We start from the raw sequence: 10,217 nt of genomic DNA, 5'->3' as shown, positions 1-10,217 counted from the left end.
ACTACGTAACCAAGTACAAGATCAGAACAAAGCACCGCTAGCTGTTTATGATGTCGTTGGTGAGACAATAAATATGGTACTCAATTAATATATACTTGCATTTGCTAGCTTGCTTTACTCATCATCATGGAGTTCAGTTGGAGCCCCCCTTTTATTTTGAATGCAAAAGCGCAGGTATACGTATATAATATGTGTACAGCATAAAAGGATATAGATACAAATAAGGTTTTTTTTTTTAATCCTAATTTTTGTTAGTTACAAATATGTATCGTTTATATGTGTTGATCAAACAATTACAACTATTTGATATTATATTAGCGGAGCTGACCTCTCAAACATTTTGTGTTTCAGAAAATCTAACATTTATTTATTTTAGATATGTCAAATTATATCAATCAATCTGTTTTTATTTTTTTATTTTTAAAAATTCTCATGTTTATACATTTTCCAACGTATTGCCCATATTCTTACGATCTATATAGTTATTCGATCTAGGATATTTCTCAACCGAGTGTTGTTACGAGTTTCTCTTTTATTATTTATTTACTTGCTATACAGATTAAGCTTACATTATTGACGTATGAAGAAATCCCATAATATGACAAGAATATTTTTTTTTTCCTTTATTTTTTGAAGTTAATAGAGGACATCAATATCAGTCCGCCGCAAAAAAAATAGCAAGAGCAGAGGAATCCCGTGTCAGCCGCTGCAACGACGTGCTTTTCCTCTCGGCACTCGCATTAACTCAACGGTCACTGACCCCTTTCGCATTCTTTAATCCATGTCATTATTTTAATCATATCATTATTATTGTTTGTTTATTACGTCCAAAATTAGAGAAGCAAGAAACTTCGATTCCCCATCACAAATCTAAAAACATAGGAGCGAAGGCCGCTGGCTGTGTACGTCGATCACATGACGCTACCGCTAACCTCGCTGCCTCACGTGCGCTTCCGTGGGCCCCACCCGTATTGGGCTGGGCTCCGCTGCTTTACTCACCAGGCCGCATCTAATTCCGCAACTTTTTTATGCTTCTAATTATTTGTCTGTACAGAGGAAGAGTACCGACAATTAGTTAGTTTTTGTAATAGTAACCTTGTGAACCTCCGAAATTACAAACAGGCCCATCCATTGGCATTTTTCACGAACGATCGGAGGTTATCTTTTAAGGGTTAAAAAGGTCTAAATCGGTGTCATTATTGTTTTGCTCATCAGTAAACCTCTGATTTTTTTTTCTTCATTCCACCATGTTCACTACTCAATCTTTGCGAAACCCCCGAAACTCCTTCATTAATTTTCACAAATCAAATCGTTTCATTCTCAAAATATAAATTTCTAAAAACCCTGGTCGAATGTGTTCGGTGACAGGGGGTAATTAGTAACATTGTAGGGATAAAAGTATTTTAAATAAATGTCATGTTGAAGTACATGAGATTTTTTTTCCTTTAATTAATTAATATTAAGGTGGTTTTGTGCAAGGCCCAAAGCTCGAGGGCATATTTTGAAATTTACCCTTAATTTTAGCGTGGAGGATGGCGTATTAAGCACTGGTCAATGAAATTGGATCTTAAAGCTATTGACTAAGCCGCCGTTTCATGTGGATGATCCACCGACGTCCCATGAGCTTCATAATTCTTTTAAATTGGGATGATTGAAAATCAATCACAAAGTCATGTTATTCATATATTTTCTTTTTCAAAAGTAGTTTCCAAGAGAAATTCGTGTTCGTATATTAGACTGTCAAATAGTTGGTGCGTGTTGTTTGTACTAATCTAGCTTGGTGAATATTTGGAAGCATGGTGTTCAATCCTTTCTGATTTGGATTTCTCCTTGAACTGAAGAAGAAGATGACCACCACAAAAGTATTAATCAATGTTATGCGTACAATCCTATTTTACAACCAGGTTAGTCAGACCAGTTTATGACCGACATGTTGAATTGGTTAATCAGGTACGCACTTTAACTTCTTAAAGTGTTGGATTTCTGCACTCAACATACAATACGGTTATGGCCCATGCAGTGGTGAAGACCAGGTTTTCGGTCCTAGTGGTGTCACTATAGTTCATTAAAGTAGACAATCCCAAGAATTATCCTCCCTAGTGGTGTCCTACCCTAGTGGTCTGTTCGAACGGCGGGCCGAACTGACCAGCCCGATTTGGGGTCAAAACCTAGTCCAGCCCACATTAAAGGTGGGCAAGGCTGAGTTTTGATCTAAACCCGAGACCAAATAGGCAGACCTAATTAATCCACTATAGATCCAGTCCACCAGTGGCTCGACCCTGTCTGGGTTAACTATGAATGTTTATTTTTATTTTTTAAATAAAACAAAAAATAATTTTTTTTAAAGTCCTAGAAGCCTTCTAACCCAATCTAATGACTAACACAACAATGTCCAAGCCACGTATATCTGTGTATTCTGTCAATACTTTTTAGTGATATTCTATCTTTGTGCGATATATATATATATACTACTCACACATATATATATATATATATATATAGCCTATATATTATAATATCTATATATTACTATAATATATATTATACCCCTCACCCCTCATTTTGTGTTTGGCTAGTCGGCTAACACAATCTCCCTCCATGTCCACTCCTTCAACATGGCGGAAAGCCAACATTCACCATGCGTTGATCGAGCTAGCAGGTGTGGCATATGCAACCCATTGAATGAGTCCTTGAGGCGAATTATCCGTCATCTCACTACCAAGACACAACTTTTTGTGCTTGTATCAAGCATACAATACCCATCTCTCTCTCTTCTCTCTCTTGTCTCTCGTCTCTCAATCTCCTCTCATTCTCTCTTCCTCTCTCTCGTCTCGTCTCTCTCTCGTCTTCTATCCCCCACTTCTCTCCGTGCTCAATCTCTCTCTATATATATTAAATTTTAAATAAAGAGTTTAAAATAGGAAAATAAATATAGTTGTATAAATAAAAATATAATTTAAAAAATAGAAAAAAACATCATGGGCGCCCAAGCTTATATCCGGCCCGCCATGCCCTAGGGCTGGTGTGGGTTGGCTAGGGTCCCAGTCGCCACACCGAAGATCAGAGAGGCAAGCCCCGATCGCACTCTATTCCTTCAGACAGCCACAAGTCAAACCCGGCCTGGCCTCGAACTCGATCGGTCCGTTCACTGCTCTGAATTGGCCCGGTCCATGCCTATGCCTATCTAGTGGTGCGTGTGACACCACTAAACACTATGTATCTTCACGACTGGGCATGGACCTGAACCCTAAGCCTGGGTGTAACGATATAGGTCCTTGATAAGCAATTTTAACAGGGGATTATTATGCTTTATCTCAATCCTACCCAGTTCCAGTGGCCGTTTGTCAGAAGTTTCTGACCAGTCGACTCATGACTGTCATGAGTCAACTCACGGAAGCCTAGCAGTTTTGTCAGAAGTTTCTGACCGGTCGACTCATGACTGTCATGAGTCGACCCATGTGTCATGAGTCGACTCATATATGCACATGAGTCGACTCATCGATGGTTTCCTGGTTCGTTTGGGTTTCTGTTTGTATGAATTCTTGTGGTGTTTGGGCTTGGTTATTTACCACTTTGCCATCCACGTTGTTACACCTATATAAGTGATTGTTTTAGAGTTTCTAATGAATTAGATGTAATCAAAGAGAGATTCTAATCAAGAGAGATTAGGGCTTAGAAAGAATTGAGAGTTTGTTCTCGATTCTAGTGAGATTGTGAGAGAGGAATTATAATCTTTTCATACTCATAATCTAGAGAGAGTATTTTCCTTCGTCACATACTGAATTATTCTTGTGTTTTTGTTATCCTCTTCTCAACCCATCATTAATAAATTCACGATCAAATGTGCTCGCACGGCGACTCGTATCAAATACCTTGCAGGCCAAGTAACTACTAAAGGCCAAATATACGCCACAAAAAACTTGATTGTCAGGATGGTGACATGTGTAGAGGCTGATCTATCCTAGGCAATCAGTATAAACACCACTCCTACCTAAGGTAAGAAGGAACAAGTATTGGACGGTATAACCTTTAACCTCGACTTGCCTCTACCGGCCTGGCTTAATAGTCATCTTCCTCTAAAACCCTAGCATATTTACTTACTGCTTATGATCTTTTATCAAGGATCTAACTTAGGCATCAGAAGGGCATTTGCGGACAGTTCACCATCATTTTTTGTGATTGAAGACCAACCCAAGAATAGTCAATTACACCCAAATAAGCATACGTACTTCTATCATGAAAGCTGATCGATGAGCCCTATATGACGGAGTCCAATCTGATAGACTCAATCCAGTAAGTTGATTTCTTACTCCAACAACCAAGAAAAACTTATCTCTTCAATCATATCCTTTTAGGCTCTCTCTCCTCATATCTAACTCTTGCTAGAAATTTTCTTAAAGGTGTTTGTTTGCATGCAAGTAAAAGATGGAAGAGAGAAAGTAATTTTAAGTGTTTGTTTGCATGTAAGTAGTTATAAAAGTGAAATGCAAGAAAAATTGATGCATGAGATTTAATGCAATTTTGACTTTCCCTGAAAAAGTGGTAAAGCCACATTAAAGTAACAAAAGTGATAACCAATTTTAATTAAATGATTTTAATAATATTTACTTCCTATTTTGTATCACATCATCTTCACATTGCACTTTTAACAAAAATTTTATTTTTCAAAACACTATATTTCACTAATAAATTAATTTTCAAAACACTACTAAACACCCCCCTAGTCTCTTGTTTCAAATCAAATCTTCTAATTTATGTGCCAGGATCCAAACAATAGAATCTAGTACTGTCAAACATCCCCTTAGTCTCTTGTTTCAAATCAAATCTCTCTAATTTATGTGCCAGGGTCCAAACAATAGAATCTAGATGAGGTATGGATAAAGATTATTTGTTGCTGATGATGATCGTACCACCTTCACCCACGCAATAGTAGTAGTTGTTGTTTTTTTGGGTTATTTCAGTATTAGTCCCTCGTAGCTTTACTATTTCCAAATTAGTTACCCAAATCATGGATATTCCTATTAGGTCCCTCAAATCATCACATTGCTTACAATTAAGTCCCCCTTTCTAAGTAAACATTTATTTAGATAATTTGGGTTAAGTTAAGCCTAAATCCACATGGTTAATTACAATAATGCACTTAGGTTAAGCTTTCCCCTCCGAAACCACTAATCCCCCCTCCCCTTGCCCTCTTTTATCACAATAGATGACAATAAAAAAATTCCCCTAATTTCATTTCATTCGAATCGCATTCATAATGCTATACTACCATTGATATTTTCTCAAACACAGCTAGTTAAAATGCATTAAAAAACCTAAAATGAATAGACATTCCTAACACAATGTTAAAAATATAAGGATATAATGGGAAAGTCATCACTCAAAGTTAGATTTTAAAGAAGGGAAAATGCTTCCAGCCCCCAAAAGCCAAGAAAACGTGCTCCCCCCCCAAGACTTTGTCAACGGGTGTTTTGCCCCCAAAAATAAAGATTTTGCCCCAAAACACAAAACCCACCCCAAAACACAAAACTCAAGAGATTAAAATATGTGAAGACCATAATACCCTTCTCTCTCTCTCTCTCTTATCATGATGCACTAAGATGATAGTTGAAATGATTAATAATGATTATTTTATTATTTTTATTTTTTATTATTTTTATTGTTTGTACCGAGAGATTGTTAAAATTACGGGTTAATTGTTAATGTTACGAGTTAATTGTTGAGGTTATGGGTCAATTGTTAAGGTTTTTTGTATTTTTAGAATATTCGTTGTTAAGGATAATGGTTGGTTGTAAAGGTTATGCATTGGTTGTGAATGTTACAGGTTAGTTGTTAAGGTTACGAGTTGGTTATTAATGTTACGGATTTGTTGTGTAGGTTACGGGTTAATTGTTAAGGTTACGAGTTTAATTATTAATTGTTAAGGATAATGGTTGGTTGTAAAGGTTATGCATTGGTTGTGAATGTTACGGGTTACAAGTTAATTGTTAAGGTTACGAGTTTAATTATTAATGTTACGAGTTTAATTGCTAAGGTTACGTGTTTAATTATTAAGGTTATGGGTTTAATTGTTAAGGTTATGAGAGAGAGAGAGAGAGGATCTATAACCTTAATAATTGACCCGTAACCTTAACAATTAAACCCGTAACCTTAACAATTAAACTCGTAACCTTAACAATTGACCCGTAACCTTGACAATTAACCCGTAACCTTAACAATTAAACTCGTAACCTTAACAATTAAACCCGTAACCTTAACAATTGACCCGTAACCTTAACAATTAAACCCGTAACCTTAACAATTAAACCCGTAACCTACACAATTAAACTCGTAACCTTAACAATTGACCCGTAACCTTAGCAATTGACTCGTAATCTTAACAATTGACTCGTAACCTTAACAATTAAATCTGTAACCTTAACAATAACAATTAAACCCGTAAGCTTAACAATTGACCCGTAACCTTAACAATTGACCCGTAACCTTAACAATTAAACTCGTAACCTTAACAATTAAACTTGTAAACCTTAACAATTAAACTCGTAACATTAACAATTAAACCGTAACCTTAATAATTAAACATGTAACCGTAACAATTAAACCCGTAATAACCTTTACAACCAATCATTATCCTTAACAATTAACAATTAAACCCGTAACCTTAACAATTAAACCCGTAACCTTAATAATTAGACCCGTAACCTTAACAATTGACCCGTAACATTAACAATTAAACCCGTAACCTTAACAACAAACCTGTAACCTTAACAACCAACCAATAACCTTAACAATCAATGCATAACATTTACAACCAATCATTATCCTTAACAACGAATATTCTAAAAATACAAAAATAATAAAAAACAAAAATAATAAAATAACAATCCCCTTTAATCATTTCAACATCATCACGGTAACATCATGATAAAGAGAGAGAGAGAGAGAGAGAGAGAGAGGATCCATAACCTTAACAATTAACTCGTAACCTTAACAATTAACCCGTAACTTTAACAACCTCCCAATACAAACAACCAAAATAATAAAAGAGAGAGAGAGAGAGAGAGAGAGAGAGAGAGAAGAGTATTATGATCTTCACATATTTTAATCTCTTGTGTTTTGTGTTTAGGGGGCTTAGAGAACAAAATCTTTATTTTTTGGGGCAAAACACCCGTTGACATAGTCTTAGGAGGGGGAAGCACGTTTTCTTTGCTTTTAGGGGCTGGAAGCATTTTTTCCTTTAAAGATGAATCTTTTAGATCTAGTTGTTGTTAACCACGGAGACCTAACTGTAAGCAGCGTGATGATTTGAGGGATATCAAAGAGGAATTTTCATGAAGTGGGGACTAATTTGGAAATATTGAAGATGTGAGGGATTAATATTGAAATGACCCCCGTTTTTTTGGTCTTTTCAAAAACGACGTGACGGTTGGCAATTACTGCAACAGAGTGCTAATTATCTCGACGCAAGGATCTAGTTTGGTGATTGGTCTGTTAGCAAAGACTTGGACCGAAAGATCACATCATAACTGATCCAACTCTAAACAAATCGCAAAAGAGTCCCAACTTTTTAAATCTGGAAGTGAATTCAACAGAAAAGCAATCATTAGCATTTTCGTAATAATTTCAGACTACATCAAAGCGCATCAGTCCAGCGTTATTGTTCTTTTGAGTGCGGAGACACCCATGAGCTGTGTGCTTCGTGAGGGTGATATCTTGTTGGAGGCTGAGGCTGTCACGCATAAGTAAAACAAAAGGAGGCTGTCGTGCGGTCTCGGTCTCGTTCTTGTTCTTGTAGGGCAGGAGGACCATCTCAACCTAACCCACGCCCATCCAACTTCAATCCTGCCCCACAAAACCGATGCTGTCCCCTGCGCTCGCTCCGTCCATAACATGTCATGTTATGTATAGAGGGTTTGATGCCGTAAAACGACGTTTCATTTTGTTAAACGAGTCGATCTATCTGATGTGACTAGTGGCGCTAGTTTCATAAGGTATCCCATCTCTTGTTAGTTCGTTTAGCAAGATAAAGAGTTGTTGCCTTTTATATATATACATATATAAATTAATGGGTATTTGTTATAGGGTGTTCTCTGTTTCTTACAAATATGCGAGAACAGGCTCAGTCGAGCAAGCTTCATTCTCCAAAGACGACTCGAAAGGCGGACTTAGTCGAGCAATAGATTGCTACTCAGCGATCAGCCGACACTTCCCCCGAGGACGACTCAGAACATTACTTCTCAGCATTATTTTACCATTTATGATCATCATTACGACTCCACGTCGCCCGCTGACAAGCCTCGACGGCTGCAGGATCCCCATACCACAGAAGCGACTCCACGGATTCACCCCAAACTTGGTGTGTTAGGATTTTAGAATATATAGATCAAGTTCAACGGAGCGGATCATCCACAATGTCGCTCAATCATGTGATTTTAGAGGCGTCAAGGAGGAAATCCCCTCCTATGACAAGGATACCCATTAATCTCTCTCTCTCTCTCTCTCTCTCTCTATATATATGTTATTATATTATATTATTATATATAATATATATATATATATATAATATATTTATTATATATATTAATATATATAATATAGTAAGAGAAGAGAAGAGAAACTTATGTAACTTATTTATAGTGGACGATCAACCAAACTTTCTTCCATTGATTGATCTAAGGATCCATGCAAGATTGGAATTTGATGATCCTAGGATATGCGTTGAGAGGATATATATTATATATAGGAGATTAATGGGTATCCTTGTCATAGGAGGGGATTCTCACTTGAGCCTATGTGGCACATCTCGACGCATCCTCAAAATAGAGAGAGTGGTGTGAGTTAGCTGGAGATATTGTGGGCCTATTAATGCAGGATGGTGGAGATTGTGGGAGCCACATTAGGCGACAAGGAGGAAATCCCTCCTATGACAATGATACCATTAATATCATATATATAATATTTTAGTAATATTATATATATATATATAATATATAGTAGACTCCTATCAACCTTAAGTTGATTATCCAGCAAGTTTGTAAGCCACAGCCATTTATTAATATAAAAATACCTTATTTATATAATACATGGGAATTCCCTAGGCATATAAGTGGTGTAAACTTTGGTGAGATCATACTATTTCCTATCCACTTAGTTGACATAAGTTTTCACTCTATATATTATATAATATATATATAATATATGATATATATTATATATATATATATATATATATATATATATTATATAATATAATAGGTGAAAATTGTGTAACTTAATGATTTAGGAAAATATTGTCCACCATTTTTTCATCCATGGATCTTGCTAGGGATCTTGCATGATTGGAGACTTTTTAATATTAATAATGAGTGGTAAAAGTTTGGTGGAACTAGTTCCCTATCGCACTGTAATTTGATAGGGAGTTATGCTCTCTCTCTTCTATATATATATATATATATATATATATATATATATCCATAACAGGTTATTGTTATGGTAATTTACCATCTAAAGATAAGTATCAAGAGATTATCTGCATAGGCTTAAAAAGCCATGGTCTAAACCGGCTTTAAAGCACAGCCGAGGTCAAGTCTATCGGCCAATCGAGCAGACGAGCCATCTTTTCGACCAAGAGTCATCATGACCGACTCGAAGTGCGTGATCAGTCGGTCCCTCGTAATTAAGACAACTCCTTGAGAAGATGTCTCGACCATACACTCGATCTAAAGCTCACTCGATTGCCGGGTCGTAAAGTCATAAAGACAACTCACGAACCAACCCGCCTCTACTCAAGGGATAAGACCCAACTAAACTCACATCAGATGTCACTCAACCCTACAACATTGACTAGTCCCATCAAGATCACCGCTCTGACAAATCCCCTGCACAAGCCGCTCATTCTACTCACAAGTCGCTTCTCTGGGATCGCCATGATGCTCTTCTGGGCTCGAATGACTTCCCCTCCAATCACCAACCGCCATCTGGAGAGGGAAGGATGACCGAGCAACAGGCTTATCCTCTGCCCTGCCTCATCTGTCAAATCCAGGATACTGAGAGGACTTCTCTCCTGTTGGACCCCAGAGAGGGGGTGATTAGGGTCAAGAGGCTCTAATATGCAATAAAAACTAAACACAAGCAGACCACAAAACAGAAATGCAATCAAAGTAAGAGAGATAGGGTTAGGAATCGTTATCCTTGACACGCGATGTGTTAACGAGGTT

At 36.9% G+C, this 10,217-nt stretch overlaps 1 pseudogene; it reads right to left on the bottom strand.

The window, feature by feature from the left end:
- LOC109827521 overlaps positions 1-9,977 on the bottom strand; it is a 15,242-nt pseudogene extending 5,265 nt beyond the window's left edge.
- Between the last annotated feature and the right edge of the window lie 240 nt (positions 9,978-10,217).

The sequence above is a fragment of the Asparagus officinalis genome, unplaced genomic scaffold (genome assembly GCF_001876935.1).
Source record: "Asparagus officinalis unplaced genomic scaffold, Aspof.V1 AsparagusV1_Un276, whole genome shotgun sequence".
NCBI lineage: Eukaryota > Viridiplantae > Streptophyta > Magnoliopsida > Asparagales > Asparagaceae > Asparagus > Asparagus officinalis.
The sequence above is the reverse complement of the archived record's forward strand: the minus strand, read 5'-3'. Positions and strand labels throughout refer to the sequence as shown.